General features: G+C 43.8%; 1 protein-coding gene across 10 annotated transcripts in view; it reads left to right on the forward strand.

Annotated features, from left to right (window-relative positions):
• Nucleotides 1-24,501, forward strand: part of ADARB1 (adenosine deaminase RNA specific B1) — a 225,157-nt gene that overhangs the window by 77,398 nt on the left and 123,258 nt on the right. For 9 of the 10 annotated variants that reach the window (XR_012154404.1, XM_073306982.1, XM_073306973.1 and 6 more), the window contains exons 2-3: nucleotides 1,251-1,287; nucleotides 21,102-21,124. The gene's annotated coding sequence lies outside the window, so the exon portion shown is untranslated. Of the gene's footprint in view, nucleotides 1-1,250; nucleotides 1,288-21,101; nucleotides 21,160-24,501 lie in introns of all 10 variants that reach the window. The other variant, XM_073306981.1, reaches the window with a different exon arrangement.

Raw genomic sequence — 24,501 nt, forward strand, 5'->3', positions numbered from 1 at the left:
CCTTCAGGGGTCCCTTCCAACCCTGATATTCTATGATTCTATGATTCTAAACCAAATTAAGGCCACTTGAATTCTGAGTAAGAGTATCCACACAGGATTTTTATGTGGTTTAACTAATCCACTTTAAATTCACATCTTCCATTAATTCAGATTAATTTTCCCGAGTGTCCTCATAGAGACAAGCCGTGAGTTAATGCAATATTTTAAAAAATGGCTCTTGACTTTAATTTATTTTAAGTGATCTTATGTAGTGCAGCATCTCCCTCTCATGGAACAAAACTAACATTTGAAATATTCTAGTTTCTGCATGAGAAAAGAAATCAAACTTGCTTAGTAGAAAAACCTTTATCCAAATACTGTAGAGGTGGTGTCTGTTTATGTTCAAATTGTACTTCTGCAGCAATACATCGTTTCTGAATTCTTGATTGCACAGCTGTTTAACCACAAATATTACTGTGGAAATAGTTTCTATGACTTATAGAATTATAGAAGATTAGGGTTGGAAGAGACCTCAGGAGGTAATGTAGTCCAACCCCCTGCTCACAGCAGGACCAACTCCAGCTTGGTGATACCCACAGCCATTTTGGAATTTGTCAATATAAACAGAAAAAATATTTTTAGGCACAGATGCAAGTATTACGATCCAACTAGTTTTTTATTCTGCATAGATGACAGCCCTGCCGGCTTCGTTTCTCAAGGGTATCTTTAGGGTATTTTAAATACAGCTTGCGGTTGTGTGCCATAGTAGGCGTGATTCTTTTCTGCACCCTTATGTTAGATACAGGAGAGCATGAATGGATCTGTGCTCTGCCCAGCCCTGGCTGCAGGTTACAGCAACCTCAGGGGCTGCTCTAAACTGTGCCAGCTGATAGGAATTCCCAAGAGGTTCTCCACCATCTGGGGATTTCCAGAGCGAATTGTTCCCTTGCTGGTGCTTTCCTGGTCCCCTCCCTGTGCCTGAGTGCTGCGTAGTAGTTGGCTCTGGTAGTTCTGTGTCTGCTGTGCGGACGCCTTAGCTGGCGGCTTGTGGCAGGTATCCACTCCCTTTGTGCAGCCTGAATAGAGCAAACAGGGAAGATAATCTCCTGCTAATAATGGTATGTTTTGCCACATGAACTGTAATCAGTGATTATAGGCCGAATCACCACCAAAGCAGCTTTGTCCCTTTATGGACAAAAAATTGCCACTTACTAAATGGAATGTGTTTTTTCTTGGATGAATCTAAGTGTGGTTGTTTTTTTGTTTTGTAGGTTGCAGGACCAGCGCGTGCTTCTAAGAGTTGAAGAGGTAAGCAGTAAATGAGCCAATTTAATGGCCTTTAATTAAGAAAAAAATACTTATGTTTACAAAATTATTACTGAGAGATTGTGTGGTTTCTAATTGATATATATTCAAGTTTTTTATGGAAGAAAATGTGTGTACACAATGAATTCTTCTGTCTTAAAAAAAATGTTAAAAAATCAAACATTTAAAACGCTTGTTTATAAATTCATTCAAGAATTAAAAGGTACAACTTTTAAATTTACAAAACCAAAACCAAATTTTTCAGTACAATAAAATCCTGAATCAGGACTGAAAATAAAAAACATGATATCCTGAAATATCTGATCTCTATCAAGTGAAACTGCATTTTAAAAGTTTACTAGTTCACTTAGTCCTGATTCTGCAAATCAGTATTTATCACATAAATAACTCTTACTCACACACTGACTATAATGAAATTACTTGTGAGAGCAAGGATTTCTTGTGTAAGTCAGGTTTGAAAGATTTGATACAGTATTTGTATCTAGTTTGGTATATTGTAGCAATTAGCATCAGTATGGTTAGTGTAAATTATTTTGGAAGATTTAGTGGTAAACTTGTGACATAATGAATGGTTTTTGTTTTATTTATGAACTAGAGGTCCCATCCTGCAACCTTTTCCTCATAAAAATAAAACCTGTTAGCGTACTATAGTGGCTGCTAATTGTACTCACTGTAGTAATGTTTTAAGCCAGTTAGCATTCTAGTGACTTGTTTGAATATTTTTTTGTTGTTTAAAAAACATTCACCTTTCAGACTGAAATTTTCTAAGCAAGGTCTGTGGCTGAATGTAGCAGATCAAACACTCATCCGTGCGGTGCCTCCTGCTGGTTGTCCGGGAATTAGCTCTTTGCAGGCTCAGAGCGCCTCCTGTTGGCCAGTGTCTCTCCTGCCTCAGGTCCCCGTGTCCCTCCCGGACCTTAGTGCCCTTTACTTTGGGGTTCTGTCTCCCCTCCCAGAGGCACCCCCCACTGTCTATGCCCACCTTGCCTCAGTGGCTACTGCCAGTCATCATCTAGCCCCCTTTCTGTAGGGCAGACTGCAGTCCTTAATGGCCACTCATCACTAGCAAGGGGGTTGGACCAGCTGCCTCTGCCTATCCCCGGGCTGCTCCTCTGCTGCCCCAGTACCTCCTTAGGCCTTTAACAGGGCCTCAGCCGGGGGAGTTGACAGGCTGGAGCTCCCCAGCTCCTCTTGCCCTTCCCCAGCACTGCTCTGCTTCCGATACCTTGTGCTCCCAGGCAGCCAGGTCCTTCCCACTCCAAGGCTGGAGTGAGACTGACCCAGCTCCTCCCTTAGCTGTTACATCAGGGCCAGCTGTGGCCTGATTGGGTGTGGCCCCAGCTGTGGCCGCTTCCCCAGTCAGCCTCCCTTTCCCCAAGTAGTAACTGCGGTAACTGCCCCACTACACTGAAGGTGAATATTTTCATTAGTGTGTGAGAAAAATCCCTTTAGCAGTTCTTCTGGTATGGAAGAATAGACAAAATACTCTTTCAATTAACCCCCTTCCCCCATTCTGTCCTTTTTGCTGTTCTTTTAATAGCAAGCCTCTAATCTTCAAAACCACTTAAATAGATATTAATAAGGTCCTATTCAATTTGTGATATTGTAGAAATTGTGAATCTCGCAATATTAGGCTTCGATTGCAATTTTGACAGCAGGTGTCCCAGCTATCAGTTCCGGGCGGCCAACAGCGGGAGTCCCCACTGTCAGCTTTTCCAAATTATTGCAAATAATAAGGACCATTATTTTTCTGCAGTTTTCCATGTCTGGCCCACAACTCAGCCGCAATTATTTGACAATTGTCCTGTGATTCAAGTAGGGCCTTAGGTATTAATTCAACTGACATACATAAACTACCCTTCTTTACACAGCAATACTTGGTTGTAGCTAGTTTATATTTTTTCCCAAAGTACAATAAAATGCTAACAGTATTCACCCAAAGATCCAGAATATTCTGGTTTTCTGGCTGAAATGGTATGTCATCCTTTTCACTTTCAAAATGTTGTTTTCTTGGTACCAAGCCCTACATCTCTGTTTTTTTCATCTGGCAGTATATTGGGGATCAAGAATTTGGCAGAAGTCTTTCAGAAATATTAAGTTATTATGTAATTAAAGGCTGTGTTGTAATATGCAAAGATTTGTATGCAACCTTAACTTTAGCATTTCCTGACTTTTGTGTGCTTAATTTTGTAATTTTAATGCTTTAACATAGTTTTTAAAGTGGAATCCTGTCAGTGGTGTTAATTTTATGCAATGTGATTGTGTTAATTGTCTTTTTTAATAATATATATTTTTACCTTCCCTTTAAGACCCAATTTAGCTAGAAGCACTCTTTTCAGATTAAGGTTTTTTTTGAACATATTACTGTAGAAATAAGTTTAAGACATTTTTTGGGAAAAAATAAAATTTTAGAGCTTTTTTCACTCACTGGAACATTACAAGAGAAATACAGTTGTGTATGTAGTCTGTAACATTAGAGGGTGCTGTTGGATTGCATTTCTGTATTTCAGGATTTTAACAAAACATGCTCTGTAGTCTATCGTTTACAGTACTAAATCAGTGGTTTTACTGTACAGTTCAGGCATTCTGGGTTAGTGACATGAGAATTTGTTTTACTGTGCAAATCTTATTTGGCCTATTACAAAGTTTAGCAATTGTACTAACTTACTGTAGTAAGCCCGCATAGACCTGGAGTTAAGTGAGCTGGCTGACTATTTAGAATAGCAGGAAGGTTGGTGCTGATGTACTGTAATAAAACATATGAAACCATTTTCCTTTATTCTGTTGTGCAAAAGGGGTGGAACACTTGGCTCAATCACTTAGTCTTGGAATAAAATGGTCCCTTTGACGGTGTTACCATTATCATAGTTGATTTAACTTGGGTGGGAATGAGTAAAAGCAAGATAGTAGTGGCTGAACATGCAAGTGAGAGTGAAACTTAGACTATCATTTTTATTGATCTGTGGAGTTATATTACATATGAGCTCAATCAAACGTGAAGTGATATCCTTTTGCTACATAAGTTTCCAATTCTATCTTGACATTGCACCTAATTCTCTTTTTTGATCTAGTGGTTCCGTAGCTTAGTTGAGAAAATAAGTGTTTATCAGTCTAGAGAATTATCAGATACAAAAGTTGAACCCAACCTGCCCCAAAATTAAATCATTCCATGTGACTGTAGGAAACATCCAGTAATTTCATACCTCTAATCTTCCCACTGATTTCAATATTTATCTTTCCTTCATTCTCTCTACTCTCACCTTCACTGTGAAAATTGAAGTTACTGAGGATTAGGTTCTATCCAGTGTTCTAGCTCCCTGCATTCATTTTCTTGTTTGATCTTCAGCCCTAGATCTGTTTTCCCACTCAGTGAGCACTGAACCTTCTCTGATCTTTTCATAATCAAATACCCTCTTTATGACCATCCAATCTCTTTTAACGGCCCACTCACCAATGAAGGGGGTCCCTCTCCATCTCATTTGTCTTCAGTTCCTTATCCTCCTCCTCATCTTCTCTTTTGTTACCTAGTGCTTCCACGGCACACTTATCACCATGGAGGACAGAGGTCTAATGGGAAGTTAGAACATCAGAAAGGGGTAACTTTTTAAAATCCGGTTTTCATTTATTTTATTTAAATTTATGTAAAACATAAACAAGTACCTCTTAAGGGCTCTGGCTGCCTTTGCCATATACTCAGATTTAATACAAAAAAGAATCAATTCATCAGCCTGCTCAGAACAAGAAAGAAAAGAGGGACCCCCTCTGTGTACAAATACCAGCCTTCAACACACCCTTCCCTTGCGAGAACACTGAGAAAAGAGATGGGTTTTGCAATGTATCACAGCGATTTTCCTCCCCAGGAACAATCTGTTGTTCCCTACCCAAGGGGTTGTTTCCTCTTTCTGTCCCACCTCTGCAAAGGTCGAGAGTCAGGGTCCCCTGGGGCAGTACTCCAGTTTCCACAGTAGGGGGAGGCAGTGGATTTGCCTCCGTAGCCACTGACTCTTGCCTCTGTGTGTTTGCACTTAAGCCAGTTTGGCGCTCTCAACCTGTAGGGGAGTGGGCAGATTTTCTCCCTGCTTCCCCTCCCAATACGGGTCCATTTGTATTCTCACACACACCTGGGCAGTGTCCTAAGGTCACCTCCTTGTCATTGGAAGAGGGAAGGCATCTCCAACCTACTTTTCCCAGCTAATTCATTTGTATTCTTACACTCTTCAGCTGCTGTGCGTGAACAGAATTGCCTGAGCTTGCTCCAGTAGCAGGACTGGACCCTGACTCAGACTTGCAATGTCATTCCCCAATAAAATATTAAATGGAATATCCTTTAATGTTTCCCCAACCATCATTCTCAAGCCTTCCTAGCTCTTGACAGGGATCATGACAAAAGGCAAGGCAAATAACTTTACCCTTGGAACTCTTATCTATATCTGGCTGCCTTCCAGAACCTCATTTGATTTCACCACATGGGGCTTGACTAGGGTATGAGCAGTGCCTGTGTCTCTCCATTCCTAGAATGTCTCCCCATTAATTTTCACATTTTGCCCCCACTGGGGATCTGGTGTTTGTTCCCATTAGAGTGTCTGAGGTGTGAACTCAGCACCATGTTTGCTGTATGCCCCAGATGAGCTGACTAAGGCACACAGTTAACTCCATAAATTCGAGGTGTAGTCTGGATTGCTAATAGGTTAGTCCGTTGTGGCGCACTGTCAGCAGCCTAATATGTGGTTCCTTAGCAGTTAGCTCACTTGTTCTTTGTTCCTTGATGGTTAAAACACCTCAGATCTCTGGGATTTCTCTGAGGGGGCTAGCTTGGTCTAGTAGCTGCTTCCATCTTGGGATTTGTCATAAATATAAAGGGAAGGGTAAACCCCTTTGAAATCCCTCCTGGCCAGGGGAAAGCTCCTCTCACCTGTAAAGGGTTAAGAAGCTAAAGGTAACCTCGCTGGCACCTGACCAAAATGACCAATGAGGAGACAAGATACTTTCAAAAGCTGGGAGGAGGGAGAGAAACAAAGGGTCTGGGTCTGTCTGTATGCTGGGTCTTTGCCGGGGATAGACCAGGAATGGAGTCTTAGAACTTTTAGTAAGTAATCTAGCTAGGTATGTGTTAGATTATGATTTCTTTAAATGGCTGAGAAAAGAATTGTGCTGAATAGAATAACTATTTCTGTCTGTGTATCTTTTTTGTAACTTAAGGTTTTGCCTAGAGGGGTTCTCTATGTTTTTGAATCTAATTACCCTGTAAGATATCTACCATCCTGATTTTACAGGGGGGATTTCTTTATTTCTATTTACTTCTATTTTTTATTAAAAGTCTTCTTGTAAAAAACTGAATGCTTTTTCATTGTTCTCAGATCCAAGGGTTTGGGTCTGTGGTCACCTATGCAAATTGGTGAGGCTTTTTATCCAACATTTCCCAGGAAAGGGGGGGTGCAAGTGTTGGGAGGATTGTTCATTGTTCTTAAGATCCAAGGGTCTAGGTCTGTAGTCACCTAGGCAAATTGGTGAGGCTTTTTACCAAACCTTGTCCAGGAAGTGGGGTGCAAGGTTTTGGGAAGTATTTTGGGGGGAAGGACGCGTCCAAACAGCTCTTCCCCAGTAACCAGTATTAGTTTGGTGGTGGTAGCGGCCAGTCCAAGGACAACAGGTGGAATATTTTGTACCTTGGGGAAGTTTTGACCTAAGCTGGTAAAGATAAGCTTAGGAGGTTTTTCATGCAGGTCCCCACATCTGTACCCTAGAGTTCAGAGTGGGGGAGGAACCTTGACAGGATTAATCACTTTTCATTGCTGGGGTGCATCTGCATGTCCCCCTCCTGGGTCCCATACTTGACCACTTTTCTCTTGGGGTTCCTCCCAGAACCCGACCTACTGTCCCCATACTTGTCTGCCAGGCAGCTTGTGGTCAACTGCCCACATTTTAAAGTCATGGGAACACAGATGATAAAACTCTTACAACACAACCATTTCATACAACCTATCTAAGGTGGGGACTTTCTACTTTTGCCCCATTTGTGGCGGTAGTCCACAACTGAGTTTCCATCTCCATATAGAATTGTAGAACAGGAAGGGATCTCAAGAAGTCACCTAGTCCAGTCCCCTGCACTCATGGCAGGACTAAGTATTAGCTAGATCATCCCTGACAGATGTTTGTCTAATCTGCTCTTAAAACCACCAGTGATCGAGATTCTACAATCTCCCTGAGCAGTTTATTCCAGGGTTTACGCACCTTTGTAGGAAGTGTTTCCTAATGTCCAACCTAAACTGCCCTTGCTGCAATTTAAGCCCATTGCTTCTTGTCCTATCCTCAGAGGTTAATAAGAACAATTTATCTTCATCCTCCTTTTAACAACCTTTTATGTACTTGGAAACTGCTATCATGTCCCCTCTCAGCCTTCTCTTCTCCAGACTAAACACACCCAATTTTTTCAATTTTCTCTCATAGGTCATGTTTTCTAGACCTTTCATCATTTTTGTTGCTCTTCTCTGGACTTTCTCCAGTTTGTCCACATCTTTCCTGAAATGTGGTGCCCAGAACTGGACACAATCAGCACAGAGTAGAGTGGAAGAACTACTTCTCGTGTCTTGCTTACAGCACTCCTGCTAATACATCCCAGAATGATGTTCGCTTTTTTTGAAACAATCTTACACTATTGATTCATATTTAGCTTGTGATCCACTATGACCCGCAGGTCCCTTGCTGCAGTACTCCTTCCTAAGCAGTCATTTTCCATTTTGTATGTGTACAACTGATTGTTCCTTCCTAAGTGGAGTACTTTGTATTTGTCCTTACTGAATTTCATTGTATTTATTTCAGACCATTTCTCCAGTTTGTCCGGATCATTTTGAATTTTAATCCTATCCTCCAAAGCACTTGCAACCTCTCCCAGCTTGGTATCATCTGCAAATTTTATATGTATACTGTCTAAGCCATTGTCTCGATCATTGGTGAAGATATTGAACAGAACTGGAACCAGAACTGATCTCTGCAGGACCCCACTCAATATGCTCTTCCAGCTTGACTGTGAACTACTGATAACTACTCTTGGGGAACGGTTTTCCAACCAGTTATGCACCCATCCTATAGTAGCGCCATCTACGTTGTATTTCCCTAGTTTGTTTATGAGGAGGTCATGCAAGACCGTATCAAAAGCCTTACTAAAGTCAAGATATCTCCCCCTCTCCCCCTCCCCAAAGCTTGTTAACATGTCAAAGAAAGCTACTAGGTTGGTTTGACTTGATTTGTTCTTGACAAATCCATGCTGACTGTTACTTATCTTCTTATTATTTTCAAGGTGTTCGCAAATTGATTGGTTAATTATTTCCTCCATTATCTTTCCCGGTACTGAAATTAAGTTGACTGGTTTGTAATTCCCCAGGTTATCCTTATTTCCCTCTTTATAGATGGGCACTATATCTCTCCTGTCTTCAATGAGTTTTCAAAGATTATCGCTAATGACTCAGATATCTCCTCAGTCAGCTCCTTGATGTATTTCATCAGGCCCTGGTGACTTGAAAACATCTAACTTGTCTAAAAAAGAAAAGGAGTACTTGTGGCACCTTAGAGACTAACCAATTTATTTGAGCATGAGCTTTCGTGAGCTACAGCTCACTTCATCGGATGCATGCCGTGGAAACTGCAGCAGACTTTATTTATACACAGAGAATATGAAAAAATACCTCCTCCCACCCCACTGTCCTGCTGGTAATAGCTTATCTAAAGTGATCATCAGGTGGGCCATTTCCAGCACAAATCCAGGTTTTCTCACCCTCCACCCTCCAGGACAGTGGGGTGGGAGGAGGTATTTTTTCATATTCTCTGTGTATAAATAAAGTCTGCTGCAGTTTCCACGGCATGCATCCGATGAAGTGAGCTGTAGCTCACGAAAGCTCATGCTCAAATAAATTGGTTAGTCTCTAAGGTGCCACAAGTACTCCTTTTCTTTTTGCGAATACAGACTAACACGGCTGTTACTCTGTAACTTGTCTAAGTAATTTTTAACTTGTTCTTTCCCTATTTTAGCCTCCGATCCTACCTCATTTTCACTGGCATTCACTTTGTTAGACATCCAATTGCTGCTAACCTTTTTGGTGAAAACTGAAATAAAAAGTAATTTAATGCTTCTGCCATTTTCACATTTTCTGTTATTTCTCTCCCCTCTCCCCCATTTAGTAACGGGCCTACCTTGTTGTTGGACTTCTTCTTGCTTCTAGTGTTTTTGTAGAATGTTTTTTTTTTACTTTTTATGTCTCTAGCTAGTTTAATATCGTTTTGTGCCTTGACCTTTCTAATTTTGTCCCTACATACTTGTGTTATTTGTTTATATTCATCCTTTGTAATTTGACCTGGTTTCCGCTTTCTATAGGACTCTCTTTTGAGTTTCAGATCATTGAAGATTTTCTGTTTAAGCCAGGGTGGTCTCCCACACATTGGGATAGTTTGCTCTTGTGCTCTTAATAATGTCTCTTTGAAAAACTTCCCACTCTCTTGAACTGTTTTTCCCCTTAGACTTGTTTCCCAAGAGATCTTACCTACCAACTCCCTGAATTTGCTAAAGTCTGTCTTTTTGAAATCCATTATCTTTATTGTTCTGTTTTCTCTCCTACCATTCCTTAGAATCATGAACTTTACCATTTCATAATCACTTTCACCCAAGCTGCCTTCCACTTTCAAATTCTCAACCATTTCTTCCCTAATCTAGATATAAATCATCCTCTTATTCTTCTGAACCTCTCTCCCCTCAAAAAGCCCCTCTTTCTTTAAGCCTCTGGAGTCAGTTAAAATTTAAGGGGCAAGGCCATTTTATATTGGCACATATTAAATTGATTGAAAACTGGTTAACTGATACGTCTGACAGTGTAATTGTAAATGGGGAAACATCACTGAGTGGAATGTTTGTAATGAGGTCCTACAGGGCCCGGTTCTTGGCCCTACGCCATTCAATATTTTTGTCAATATATGGAGGAAAACATGAAATTGTTTTTGATAGTTTGCAGATGACACAAATTGGGGAGTGGTCAGCAATGAAGAGAACAAGTCACTGATAGTGATTTGGGTCGCTTGGTAAACTGGGTGCAATATGCATTTCAGTTTGGCCAAATGGAAGGTAATATATAACAAAACAAAATGTAGACCATACTTACAGGATGGGGGATTATATCCTGGAAATCAGTGAGTATGAAAAAGTATGAGACTCATATTTGATAATCAGCTGAACATGAGCTCGCAGAATGATGATGTGGCTAAAAAGGCTGGTGGGATTTATCTGGCTATACTGGAAGAAAGACAGGACAGGTTGGGTATAGTTTAGTTAGGCTGCACCTTTATTATTAGATGTCTGGGACTACTCGGCAGATAAAAGTGTACAGTACAGGTAACTCCATCATTTCAAAATTGACCTGGAGGCTTCTGTCAGCTCCCCCACCCCCAGCCAACCTGCTGCTGGGACCTTACCATCTCTCCACTCCCTTGAATGAAGGTTGAGGTGGCTTATAAAGGAGGCGGTGGTCTGCTCCCTGCTGTGCCAGTCATAGGCGCCCTAAACCCCCTTGTTCTGGTCCTTTAACATATACCTCATTTAAATCCTTTACCAAACCATTTGTCTGATTACTGTATCCCCTCCCTCTGGAGTACCTGCACAGGACATCCACCCGACAATTACACAATGAGTTGTGATATCATAGCCTAACTCCTATTCCCTACTCGCCCTAACAAAGCCCCCCCACCCCCCTCAACCCGCTGCAGGAAAGGCCAAAACCGCCCCAAGTCCCCCTTGGCCAATCTGGTTGTGAGGGGAAAATTCCCTCTCAGCCTCCCTGAGAAAGGAGCAGCTTGTAGAATGCCCACAGTGGATCCTGACCAAATCTGGTATTTTGCCATTTCCAAGGGTGGGAGGGTGAGTGCTGCTCTGCCTGGTTTGGGGAAAAGGGGACTTCTCCTACTGGCCTTGTCCTTTATCAGCTCCGTTCCCTTCTGGTCCCTGGGGGATGAGACAGCATCACCATGCTGATTCTCTCTGCTTCTGCAGCAGTGTCCGTGTCTCTCTATCCCACTTCCCACCCTAAAGAAGTATATTCCTTCCCCTAGTAAGCCAGACGGGCCTGTCACTTTGGATGTATATGTGGGGTAGAAGGGGAGATAGACATTGATATCTCACTGCATTTGAGAAGGCTTGTGACTTGAATCAGGTTTTCTCTGCAGATCAGCTCCATTTTCAGGGAATATTGAGTAGGAGTAAGGAGGATTTATTATCTCTGTTTTGCACTGGTCTGACCACTACTGGAATACTGTGTTAAGTATGGTGTTCTCAATTCAAGAAGGATGTTCAAAAATTGGAGAACATCCAGAGAATAGCCACAAGAAAGATCAAAGAAAAGAAAAAATTGTCCGATAGTGAGAGATTCCAGGAGCTCAATTTACTTATCTTATCAAAGAGAAGATTAAGGTGTGACTTGATTATAGTCTAGATGTATCTACATAAGTGCCAGAAATGTGATGACTGTCTTTAGCCTAGCACAGTGGTTTTCAACGTTTCTTCATTTGTGGACCCCTAACACATTTCAAATGAAAGTGTAAATCCCTTTGAAAATCTTAGGCATTGTCTGAGGACCCCAGGGTTCCACAGCTCATAGGTTCAAAATGACTGTTCTATGGTAACAACAACCTTCCATGGGCCCCTTAGACATAGTCTGCAGGCCCTCAGAGATCCGTGGACCACAGGTTGAAATCACTGGTCTAGTGGACAAAGGTATAACAAGATCCAATGGTGGGAAGTAGAAGCAGGGCAAATTCAGACTGGAAATAACGTACACATTTTTAACAGTGAGGGGAATTAACCACTGGAATTAATTACCTAGGGTTGTGGTCGAATCTTCATCACTTGCAGTTTCAAAATCAAGATTGGATTTTTTTTCTAAAAGATATGCTCTAGTTCAAACAGGAATTAATTCAGGGATGTCCTACAGCCTATGTTATGCAGGAAGTTAGACTAGATGACTTCAGTGGCCCATTTTGGCCTTAAAATCTATGAATAAACTCTATATTGCTCATAATCCCCACAGTCTGTACCTTCCATTTGGCTATAGGCCCCTGTGGTTTTTTCTACCAGTAATGGGATTAGAAGAGGGAGCTAATCTGCAAAGAAATTCAGATTTGAGTGAAAAGCCTTCTCAAGCCTCTTATCAAAGGTGAAGCGATGGGCTTTAATACCCTCCTTCCTTAAATTGGGGCATCAATTTAGCATCTGTGCTCTCTGCGGAGTTGGCATTCTGTGTTCCATCCCCAGTTATTGTTTATGTGCTTTGGCTAGGGTTGGGGTGTGCTCCAGGTGTGCCTCCTTCAGCTTCTGTGTAGAGTCCATTGTCCCAAGGAATTGCATTGGTCGTTGAGCCGTTCAAAGGCAATGGCACTGCTAGGAGAACACCCAGTGTTCCAGTAGAAAAGAGTCCTTCATTGTTGCTGGTCCTTGTTAGCTATCTCATTGTTGGTACTTGTCAAGTGTCCCATCCCCTACCGTGAGCACACAACATCCAGAATAGACCCTGTCAAGATTTGACTGGCTTTCGACACCACCTGGATGTCTTAACCCAAGATGGAGGTTACAGTGCAAGGTGAAGGGTATAATTGAAAATGGCATTCACCAAACAAAATGGAATTCAGTTTGTGACAGACATAACCCACAACCTGTCATAGAATGTTTCCCCAAAGTCAGTGGATTTGGACTGTTTTGGACAAAGGAGAATGTGGAATGAATTCCAATGTTCAGGTCCCAAAGAGAATGGCCTGCCAGCACCTCTCTCCTAACTGTAGGAGCTTGAACACCCATGCTAACAGTGTTGCAGCAATGGAGAGAGGCAGTCTGTGTTAGGTAGATTCCAAGCCATTTAGGGCTTTATAAGTGAAAGGACCTAAACTCTACCTGAAAACAGTAGTCAGCAAGGTGAGTTCTGGGTGGTTTTTCTCACCTAAAAAGAAAGTAATTCAGAAACTGCCAGAATGCACATAGAACAGTCAAGGGACCCAAGTCAGTCCCTTATGAAGATAACTGCCCTGGCAAACTTCCATGTGTTGCCAGCTATGTAAGGGCGCGATGAAATCTGGGTAGTGAACTAGGGGAAAAATGAGAGTGGTTTAATGTATTGGACACTGGACTGGGATTTGGGGGACCTGGATTCTACTTCTAGCTCAGTCACTGACCTGCTGTGTGAATTTACACAAGTTACTTTACCAGTCTGTGGTTCTTTTCTCATCCCAGCCATTGTCTTGTCTCAGTTGGGACCTTGAGATGCTACTGTAATACAAATAGATAAGGGGAAGTAATGAGAAAGGATGGGAAGAGATCTAGGAAAACAGATAGAGAAGGGGAGACAGGTCTAATAGGAGGGATTATTTGACATGCATTTAAGAGGATTATGTAGTCAGGACTTTATCAATATCAATATCAATATTTGACCCCATCCTGATTATTTGTGTGTTTTGTCATTCCCTGCTCTTCTGCATACCAACCCACAGGCCTTATTTATGCTGTGTGTGTGTAATTTCCAATCCAGGAAAGAGAGAAGTAAACTGGATGATATAGGACTATATAAACCTCATTAATGCTATAACACGAAGAGCTGGCTGAGTGTTTAAATCCTTCTGTCCTGAGGTATTTGTCATTCTTTTTAGGTGACATGCTTTAGCTAGTGATCTCTGAGAAGCTTGAGGACCTCTCACAAGCCAGGCGATACTTCGGCTGTCAAGCATAGCTGTCTTTCCAGCCTGCTCCCCAACTATTCCCCCCATTCTTGAGTTGCGCCTAAACTCAATGAATGGCACTACTGTGGGGTCAGGGTTCTCCACTTATCTATGTTTCAAGTCTGCACTCCAAATACCGTGTTAAGCTTAAGTAAAACAAATTCATATTTTTCAAACAATACCTGCTGAAATACTGTGGAACCATAGCTGAACCGTAGCTCCAGCACAGTGTTTCTCAACTCTGGTCCACCACTTGTTCAGAGAAAGCCCCTGGTGCGCCGGCCTGGTTTGTTTACCTGCTGTGTCCACAGGTTTGGTCGATCGCTGCTTCCACTGGCCACGGTTCGCCACTCCAGGCCAATGGGGGCTGCAGGAAGGGCAGCCAGCACATCCCTCGGCCCACGCCGCTTCCCGCATCCCCCATTGGCCTGGAACAGCAAACCGCGGCCAGTGGGAGCTGCCATCGGCCGAACCTGCAGAAGCGGCAGGTAAACAAACCTGCCCGACCCGCCAGGGGCTTTCCCTGAACAAGCGGTGGACCAGAGTTGAGAACCACTGTTCTAGCACCTCCTATTCTATTTGATATCACGGAAGTTTTACACATTCGGCTTTGGCCCCAGAGGCACCCTTCCAAATTTCAGCCCCAAAAGAATTTATTTGAATATTTGAGAAAATGTGAACAATAAGGCTTATAATGGTAACTGTGATAAAAGCTTAATTTACCTTATGTAATGGCATAAGCAACAATAAAACTTTTGTCTAACTGGAAACTGGAGATAAGAAAATGTTGTACAAGTACTTTCATTGGAATTTAGAAACTTGATGTATACTGTTAAGCAAAACAAATAGAGCTTAATTTATGTTATGTACTTAATATTTAAACTAAAGTTAAGTTAGTCTTTGTATAAAGTGACATCTCAAGCAGTAAATCTTATGTATCTTATTACAGATCTCTTGATCTTGTGAAAACTGTACATAGGGCCTGTTCTTATTCTTCTTCGAGTGCTTGTTCATGTCGATTCCAATTAGGTGTGTGTGCACAGTCGTTGGAAGGTTTTACCCCTAGCAGCCCTCATCGGGTCAGCTGTGGAGCCCCCTAGAGTGACACCTTCATGGCGGTGAATATAGGACCCTGCTGACCTGCTGTCTCTTCAGTTCCTTCTTACCACCAGTGACAGTTGTTGGAACTGTGGTCGCTTGCCTTAGCAAATGCTTCCCCTAGTGATTGTAATTGAGCTTTCTGTAAATAGTTTAGTTAGTGTAAGTTACTTAGTTAGTTAGCTAGGTGTGGGAGGCCTTCCCCCACCCCAGTTTGTCTCCCCTCTTGGGGTTCAGGGCATGCCTCAATTCCAAGGGTTTAAACCCTGTGGAACCTGCCACAAGCCCATGCCAATGGGCAACCCCCACAACTCTTGCCTCAAGTGCCTGGGGGAGGTGCATCAAACAGATTGGTTCAAGACCTGTAAAGGGTTCCACCCATGGACAAAAAAAGAATGGGACTTCAGGCTGAAGCAGATCCTGATGGAAGCAGCCCTCCATCCCCAGATGGCTCCAGGCTGGCAGGAGCCAGCACCAAGCACCTCTGTGCAGAGTGCTCCGGCCTCCATTCCAGCGGAGGGCAATAAAAATGATTAGGGGACTGGAACACATGACTTATGAGGAGAGGCTGAGGGAACTGGGATTGTTTAGTCTGCAGAAGAGAAGAATGAGGGGGGATTTGATAGCTGCTTTCAACTACCTGAAAGGGGGTTCCAAAGAGGGTGGAGCTCAGCTGTTCTCGGTGGTACCAGATGACAGAACAAGGAGTAATGGTCTCAAGTTGCAGTGGGGGACGTTTAGGTTGGATATTAGGAAAAACCTTTTCACTAGGAGGGTGGTGAAGCACTGGAATGCATTACCTAGGGAGGTGGTGGAATCTCCTTCCTTAGAAGTTTTTAAGGTCAGGCTGACAAAGCCCTGGCTGGGATGATTTAATTGGGGATTGGTCCTGCTTCGAGCAGGGGGTTGGACTAGATGACCTCCTGAGGTCCCTTCCAACCCTGATATTCTATGCTTCTTTGAAGGACTCCGGCCATAGAGATCCTCAGCACGAACACTCCCTGGCGCTGAAGCATGCGTAGACAGCACAGCACTGCTCGCATTCTCTGGTGCCACATAAGTGGCACAAGAAGGTGGACAGAGGGCGTTCGCCAACATCTAGAGCAGCCAGGTTGGACAGTGCCACCAGGGTGCATCCCATGCATGGGCACTCAGCGCCAGTCTTGCAGGAGCCGGCACCTTTTGGACTTGCAAGGGGGGTCTGTCGAGTCCAGTGCCGTTGGACTCCCCTGCTTGAGAGTGCCAGGGGAGAAGCTGGAGCTGCCTTCCACCCCAGACACATTTGAAGTGGCCAGGGACTTGATTGCCATGATGGCTCCACAGTCCCGTCAGCCAGGATAAACCTCTAGCGCTGCAATGCGCAGCACCGTCCAGAGGCAAGACCGCAATGATGAGGCGCTGCTCGCTGTCCCCATGGCACCAATCCCTGCGGCATCGTTCCCCAACACTGTCCTCGCAGCACCACACCCCATGGCAGTGTTCTCTGGCACCGTCCCACTCGGCACCGCTGTGGTCTTCGCTAGGGTGACTAGATAGCAAGTGTGAAAAATCGGGATGGGGGTTGGAGGTAATAAGCCTCTGTATAAGAAAAGGCCCCAAATATCGGGACTGTCCCTATGAAATCAGGATATCTGGTTACCCTAGTCTTAGAGCTCTATGTCCCAGTCATCAGACTTAGAGATGGAGTCCTGCTATTTGCGGCGCAGACACAGGCAGGATGCGAGGATGGTGCCGTGGCAGGGGCCTGCACCATGACCATTCTGGACCCCCATGGGCCTACCATTGGTCCAGGGCACGCACTCTAAAGGTTCCCAGTTTGAGGTATCGGAAGGACGTGTGCCCCTGCCAGCCAGGGACCATCCCACCCCTCAGGGCTCTGAAACAGCTTAGGTGAACGGCACGGAGCCTTGTCCAGGTCCTGGGTCCACGACTGGCACCGAGGCCGCAGTCAGCGCCAAGAAGCACAGCACCGAGCAGGACGAATCGAGGGAGCCGGAGGCCAAGAGGGCCCGGTATCGCCTCTGGCTACTTTGTTGTCCTCACTGGACGAAGCGGTAGCGGGGTCTTCATCCTCTGGGCCACCCCCTATCAATAGTAGAGCGCATCAGGCACAGGCGCCGACTTTCCAAAGTGCTGGGGGGTGCTCAACCCCAGGCTCTGTCCCCAATCCACCCCTTCCCGCCAGGCCCCACCCCACCCCACCTGTTCTTGCCCCCGCTCCGCCTCCTGCCCACCTCTTCTCTCCCAGTTCCCCTCCCCTAATCCCCAAAGCCAAAGGGGCTCTCAGACCCATCCTCTGTCTGGAAGGTCTCATCAGATTCATGAAGAAGTTGAGCTTCCACGTGGTCTCTCTAAATGTAATCATTCCACCTCTGGATCTGGTAGACTGATACCCATCCTCGACCTCAAGGATGCGTACTTCCACATCTCTCTAATTCCAGCCCACAGACGTTTTCTCAGGTTTGTGGTCGACTACAACCATTACCAATTTGCAGTGCTCTTTTGGTCTGTCAGTGGCCCCTCAAGTGTTTACCAAATGCATTGCAGTCATAGCTGCCTCCTGCAATGAAGGCAGGTGCAGGTATTTCTGTACCTCGGCAACTGGCTGCTCAGGGGCCGATCAAGTGGAACTCCATGTCAATTTGGTAAGATCTACCTTAGGCAGGCTGGGTCTCCTTCTCAACGAGCACAAATCAACCCTATCCCCTATGCAGAGGATAGAGTTTATTGGAGCAGTGTGAGACTCGGGTCAAAATGACCGACAACATACAAAGATTCAAGCAGTACCCCACCACCACAGCGAGGAATTGCTTGAAACTCCTTGGTCACATGGCAGCGTGTACGTATGTGGTACAGCATGCAAGGCTGAGGCTCAGACCTCTCCAGGCCTGGCTGACATCAGCCTATTGGCCAGGGTGTGATAGTTTGGACAAGATGGTCACCATCCCAGTGTCAGTTCTTGAATCTTTCCACTGGTGGCTCAACCCACAGAAGGTACGCGCGGGAGTCCCCTTTGCCAAGCCCCAGCCCTCCCTGTCTCTAGTGACAGATGCATAAGCATTGGGGTGGGGTGCTCACCTGGGAGACCTTCAGACTCGAGGTTTCTGTTCCCAAGATGAACTCTCACTCCACATCAATGTCAAGGAGCTGAGAGTGGTCTGCCTGGCATGCCAGACCTTCCAGGCCCACTTCTAAGGGAAATGCGCAGAGGTGATGACAGACAACACAACTGCAATGTTTTATATAAACAAGCAGGGTAGAGCTCATTCCTCCCCCCTGTGTCGGGAAGCCCTCAAGCTATGGGACTTCTGCATAGCCCACTCAATTCACCTGGAAGCATCCTATCTCCCAGGTTCTCAGAACGAGTTGGCGGACTATCTCAGCAGATCCTTTCACAATCACGAGTAGTCTATTTGCCTGGACTTGGTGAACAATATTTTTCAAAGTTGGGGCGTTCCCCGAATCAACTTGTTCGCCACAAAGAGCAACAGAAAATGCCTACAGTTCTGTTCCTTCCAGAATGATAGTCTGGGCTCCCTTGTGGATGCGTTCCTCCTCCCTTCCTGACGTTTCCACTCATCCACAAGGTTCTGCTCAAGATCTGCTGGGAAAGGGCTGTGGTCATTCTGATAGCACCAGCCTGGCCTCACCAGCACTGGAATGCCATGCTCCTGGAGCTATTGGTGGACACCCCAATCTCATTGCCCCTGCTTCCCAGACCGCAGCCGCCTTCATCATCGCAGCCTCAAGTCTCTTCACCTCACCGCTTACAAGTTTCTTGGTTAATCCCGACAGAGCTAATGTGCTCTGAGGCTGTTAGGGAGGTCCTACCTGGCAGTAGGAAACCTTCCACCAAGGCCACCTACCTAGCCAAGTGGAAAAGATTCTCAACCTGGTGTTCTCAAGTTCACGCTCTCCTGATGCTGGCACCTATACTTTTCATTTTAGACTACCTACTACATTTGAAACAGTAGGGCCTCTTGGTATCATCTCTCAAGGTCCACCTGGTGGCCATTTTGGCATTTCATCCATGAGCGGCTGGCCGTTCAGTCTTTGCCAACCTCATGGGCAGTCGTTTTCTGAAAGGTCTTGACAGACTATACCCGCAGGTTAGACAACCAATCCCAATTCAGGACCGTAATCTGGTCCTGTCCAGACGAATGCCCTCCCCCCTGCCCTTCAAGCCCCTAGTGACTTGTTCATTGCTCTACCTATCATGGAAGGTGTCATTTCTGGTCTCCATAACATCAGCAAAGAGAGTGACTGAGCTTAGGGCCCCATCCCTCCTTATATGTTTTTTTATAAGGACAAGGTGCAACTTAGGCCTCATCTGACCTTCCTTCCAAAGGTTGTCTCCCAATTCCATGCCAATTAGGACATTTTTCTACTGGTCTTTTACCCTAAGCCTCACGCAGATAGTTGGGAACAAAGACTACACTCCTTGGATGTTTGACGAGCACTGGTCTTTTACATTGAATGCATGAAGCCGTTCTGTAAGTCGAACCAGTTGTTTGTGGCAGTTGCAGATAGAATGAAAGGCTTCCTGGTGTTGTCACAGAGAATTTCATCATGGCTCACGTCCTGTATCCGAGCATGCTATGATCTGGCAAAAGTACCAGCCCCTGTACTAACTGCATATTCCACAAGAGTGCAGGCCTCCTTGGTAGCGTTCCTGGTCCAGGTACTGATTCAGAAGATTTGCAGAATGGTTCTCTCTTTCACCTCTCACTATGCTATTACCCAGCATGCCAGGGACGATGTGGTATTCAGCAGAGTGGTGCTTCAATCTGTAATTCCATAAACTCCGATCCCACCTCCTAGTTAGGGCTTGGGAGTCACCTGATGGGAGTGGACATGAACAAGCACTCGAAGAAGAAAAAATGGTTACTCACCTTCTCGTAACTGTTGCTCTTCGAGATGTGTTTCTCATGTCCATTCCAAGACACACCTGCCTTCCCCTCTGTCGGAGTAGCCGGCAAGAAGAAACTGAAAAGGCAGTGAGTTGGCAGGGTCCTATCTTCACCGCCATGAAGGCGCAACTCCAGGGGGCTCCACAGCTGACCCAACGGGTGCTGCTAGGGGAAAAACCTTTCAATGACTGTGCATGCAGTGTGCACACACCTAACTGGAATGGACATGAGCAGCACATTTCGAAGAACAGTTACGAGAAGGTAACTGTTTTTTTTTCCTCACCTTCTCCTAAGCCAAAATGAGGCAATGTAAATGTACGCAGGAGCCAGGTTGTAGTAAAGATACAAATTTAGGAAATAACCTAAATTATGGGAACTCTTCTGAGAAGTGGATCTGAAATAAATTAACATACAACAAGAGAGCTGATGAACAATTAGATGTAATCTGCAGTTCATGGCACACAAATTTAACATAATTAGGGTACCGTTTGTTTTGCTATGCTGATAGATTTTTAAATTACTCAGACTTTCAATAAAGAAAAAAAAATATGGTGTTGGGAAGATTTACTGTGTGTTCTTCCTCCTCAAATAATGCAGGTCAATAACAGGCTGGGTTGTCAGTTGGGGAAGCCTGTGGCGTGATGTCCATTTACACCTATTGAGACTCCGGCCCAACATATACATTGTTGTGTTAGGGAAGAAAATTCAGTAGGCCATATTTTGATCTTAGTTACACTTGTGTAAATCCAGACTAACTTCAGTGTTACTGTAAATGATGTAAGAATCTAACCCAGTACATTTTGATACTGACAGTAAAATGAAACCCGATTTAGAACCAAGGATTGTAATGTATGTTCTTGCTGCTTCTTAGAGCTTGTACCACCTGAGGCATGTTGTGCATAATCAGGATTAATCACCGAATTTGGTCTGCTGGTTGGATCATTAGCTTCCCCGGTGCATGCTGGGTACTGATGGGGAGATGCTGATCCATGCCCCCCTATGTTCTTGCTTGAATAACACCACCTTTTCTTTTTTGCTTTTCTTTCATAGATCTCAGAGTGCTTTACAAAGAGGTCAGTAATATTATCCTATTTTACAGATGGCAAAAGTGAGTATTCTAGTACTTTACCATAAGATTAGTATTAAATATAGATTCAATATTCCTTTTTTCTAAACTTATTACTGCTTTGCGTAAAGAGGATTTTTAGTCTAGTTTTCAGTTTTATTTTTTTATTCAAGAAGTACGACTTTTACAAACAGTCTGTTATTGAGGAGAACAGTTGCAGTTGCACCTGAAGACACAGGGCAGAAGAATCTTTATATGTATATATATAAACTTTTTTCAACAATGGATAACAACAGTAACATATTCAAAGTTTTCTTTGTACTAGTATAGTACATGTCCTCAGTAGTAGCTACAGATCTGGATGTAAGATTGTCTTGTAAGTGATATGAGTAAGAGAAGTATAATGTTGAAATTGAGTAATTGACAACTTGAGTGAAAAAAATTATTCTTGTGCTAGAAAAGATCTCTAGAAGAGAGCAGCTATTAAATATAAATCATTCAATTTTGGGCAAAGGGTGATTTACGAAATATTTTGCTGTATCATTCCTTTATGGTCACTACCGCTGTCTAATGAAATCTTCTGTTGTGGGGGAGAAAAACCCGCCTCACTAAGTATAAGGTTAAGGCACTGGAATGGGACCTACAAGACTTGGACTAAATTTCTGAATCTGTGTTTAGATTTTCTGTATGACCCTGAGCAAGTCGTTTACTGTGTCTCTCAGTTTCCATCTATAATATGGGGATATTACTTCCTGCCTTTTGTCTGTCTTGTGTGTTAGTCTGTGAACTCATCGAAGTAGGAACTGTCTCTTACCACATGTACTTTCAGTGTCTTGTGCAAAGGAGCTAGATTGGTGCTACTATAAAGCAAATGAGAGCAAACTCTGTTATCTGTATGCTTAAGCAGGAAACATTCAACCTCATAGGAGAAGATTCTCTGCTATGAAGAAACTTGACTCAATTTCCAGCCTCTTAGGTTGAGCAGATTTGTGTGGGTGTTTGGCCCTGGATCCTAGGAGAAAGGGGCAGAAATCAAGGTTTTATATATTGCTAGTTCTGTGATGTCCAAGAACCAGATTCAGAAGAGGATGGCTGCGGAGCAGTAACCCAATTTTGGCTCCCAGTTTTAGGTAAAAGCTTTTAGGTAAAAGACAGGTCAAGGGGCAGGGCGGTGGGGGTTTCAGAATAAAAATGAGAACTTTCCAGTGTAAAATGCAAGTATTGTGATGAGGGTAAGCATTCTTCAGGAAAGATGCCCTGCTGAAAGTACTGGAAGATGGATCTGGAAGTTTTGATACAGAATTTCTTCCTTAGGATCAACTTGGCTGGGCAGTGCAGGTATAGGATAGGATATAACTCACCTGTCCAGTTTTGGATGTGGACATACCGGGAGGAGAACACCTAGTCCCATTTTTGAGAAGGAATAGGCAGGTTGATTTGTTTGAAAAGCATCAAGAAGTCTGATCTGGAGGGCAGAGGGCTTATTGGGATCACTGGGCTAAAGGATGGGATAGAAACCTAAGGGATGAGAACCCAGGAGAAACACAACTGAGAATTCAAGAAACCACCTGTTGCACCAGGAAGTTGAGAATTCAAGCCCACATCTCTACAGAATAGAGAAGGAGGCCACTGTCCGGCGGCAGTTTGTCTAAGGGCGGAAGAGGCAGTGGCTTGGGTTCAGTAAATTTGCTTAGAAATAAAGGCAAAAGGGGTTGTATGGGAGTAATCCTGTAGGTGGGCTCTGAACTGCCTACACAGGGAAGAAAGCAACAAAATCAGTGGTGGCATTGTTAGGGTCCATGGGAAGGTCCCCAAGAGATGGGAGACCCTTTTCTGAAACGCATAGCAAGAAGAGAAAGAGGGCTGCCTTACTACAGTTAAATGTGTGTCTTGACAGTTTTATTGCCTGTTTCTTAATCAGTTTGTTTTTTCCCTAGTTAGGTATTTTACTTTTTTCTGATTGGGTAAGGGTTAATTGTTTGTTTATTATCTGCACTATTATGGTTCCTTAGCAGGTCAAAACTTTAGCCCTGGGGTGTGACTGCCTTAGCTGTTTGGCCTTTTTCTGCTGATTTGTCATGGCTCATGCTTACAAGATGGAAGGGTTGTGTACATTGTGTAACAAAACTCCAACCTTGCTGCCGTTGCGTGGAGTAAGGGCATTCCCCAATTTCCTAGTTGAGTGCTCTGATTGTGTGGGCTTCAAGTCTGCAGCTGAGAAGCAGAGAGATGTGCTAGAGGCTTTAACTGTTTGCAAAGCGCTTTCAAATTGAGCACTCTAGATTTGCCTTTGTCTGGTCTGATTTTGGTTGGAGCATTGGGCAATCTAACTCCTTGAACTTAGGGGCAAGTCAAACAATAAATATGCAAGATTACAGTAGTTCTTTCAAGACTGTACAATATATATATTTACTAACCAAAGGAAAGGCTAATAAGGATACCCAATCTGGTAAATGTTACTAAAGATTATGGTTTTGTAACTCCTAGTTAAAAATGAAGCCAACAGCCCTGCAAACATGCCAGTTGGGACAGAATGCAGCAGACCATGCAATGTATCTCCCTCTTTGCACTAGCTCCTCATTGAATACAGCAATATTTAGTATCTCTCTTGTGGTATTTGAAGTCCTCTGTGGGTTTAGCTTAAACTGCCTGAGAAGATGTTTAGGGCACAACTGTCTATTACTTTGTGTTTTTACAGTAATTTACACAATGGGTCCTCTGCGTGTGACTGTAACTACAAATAAATAATCAGTTTTATATTTACCGACTAAAATAAATCATGGCTGTTTGTTCCATTTAGTGTTGCAGAGTGAATACAGTTGTGGGGGAGTAAGATTATATTTTGGTTCATGAAACAACAGATTTGTCAAACTTAAGTTCCATTTCCAGAGTCTCTATTATTAGTGGTGATGTATAAGGCTATATAATCTTTATGGGCCTCTCAGCTTTCGTGTGAAGTTGCCCTTTTTCTATGTAGAACGGTAAAATCAACTTTTCAGAGATTTTAGAGAAATTCAAACTTTCTGCTAGTGTTTCACTGTCATATGTGCAGAGACAAGCCTGAAAGCTGTGGATGGGACTGAGTTGTCTCTCCGAGGTAGAGCTGAGCCTTCAGGAGGGAGGGAGGCCTGAGGCTGGGGTGGAGCCAGCTTGACGTAGTCTTGAGCTCTCAGAGACTTTGTCTGCAGTTCATATCACTGAGAGCAGAGTGGAGAAAGGAAAAGAAAATGCAGGAGCTGAGAAGAAAGGGGGCTCTCTTCTCTCCCAAATAAAATGGTACTGTTTTCTCATGTGGACAGAAGGGCTGGGTCCTTTTTTCTGCTAAGTTCTTGTTCTTTGTGTAATGTCCCGATGGGTGCTCCACTGTAGGTGCATCTGTGCCCC

The sequence above is a fragment of the Lepidochelys kempii genome, chromosome 11 (genome assembly GCF_965140265.1).
Source record: "Lepidochelys kempii isolate rLepKem1 chromosome 11, rLepKem1.hap2, whole genome shotgun sequence".
Classification (NCBI taxonomy): Eukaryota; Metazoa; Chordata; order Testudines; family Cheloniidae; genus Lepidochelys; species Lepidochelys kempii.